Consider the following 759-nt stretch of genomic DNA (forward strand, 5'->3'; position numbering starts at 1 on the left):
GTGAAGCAACTTGCTTAGGGCCCCACAGCCAAGAAGGCAGGGCCTTCCCCCACCTCCTCCTGGATCTGCTTCAAGGAGAGGCTTATTGTCCAAAGGTGAAGCCACTTTTCCAGATGACGAGAGGGTTGGCTAGACGCTCTGGAACCCCCTTCCCTTCAGCTGGGAGCAGCTGGACCATGAGCCCCCCAGGTGCGACACAGGTGCTCACAGAACGACCTCTGCCTCATCCAGGATTGTCTTCCATTCAAGGTTTGCCCAGGCTCCCCGTTCCGGCGCGCTGCTGATCCTGGGTCACATTCGCTTCCACCTGGCAAGAGAGGGCCTGGAGCTGCGCCACCACCCACGCCGGCCTATCTCCGCAGCTCTGCCTCCTGACCCCTGCACTCCACCAGCCTCTGCCTGGCTGACCTCCACTACTCCCAACCTCCCAGCTGGACAGTTGGCTCCTGCGTGCGCTTTGGCCTCACCAACCACGAACTGGGGCGGCTTGGTCTGCGAGCTGGGGTAAGTCCCCAGGTTTGGGGAACCCGAGGTGGCCTCTGAGGCCTGACACAGAGTCCGAGCCTCTCCAGCAACGCCCCGCGGTGAGTTCCAACGGATCAGGGCGCCCGCGGTGTGTTGAGCCGGGCCAGAAGAGGGGACCCGGGAGGGGATGGGGCGGACGTGCCGCGAACAGAACAGAACCATGGGCCAGATTGAGCGCGGCCGTGCTGGGTTCAAAGGCGAGAGGTAAGGCGCAGGCAAAAGACCGGCAACTGG

General features: G+C 63.4%; 1 protein-coding gene across 2 annotated transcripts in view; it reads left to right on the forward strand.

Moving 5' to 3' along the window:
- Positions 1–759, forward strand: part of CERS4 (ceramide synthase 4) — a 32,134-nt gene that overhangs the window by 922 nt on the left and 30,453 nt on the right. The gene's annotated exons all lie outside the window — the stretch shown is intronic.

Source organism: Ursus maritimus, unplaced genomic scaffold, assembly GCF_017311325.1.
Source record: "Ursus maritimus isolate PB19 unplaced genomic scaffold, ASM1731132v1 scaffold_14, whole genome shotgun sequence".
NCBI lineage: Eukaryota > Metazoa > Chordata > Mammalia > Carnivora > Ursidae > Ursus > Ursus maritimus.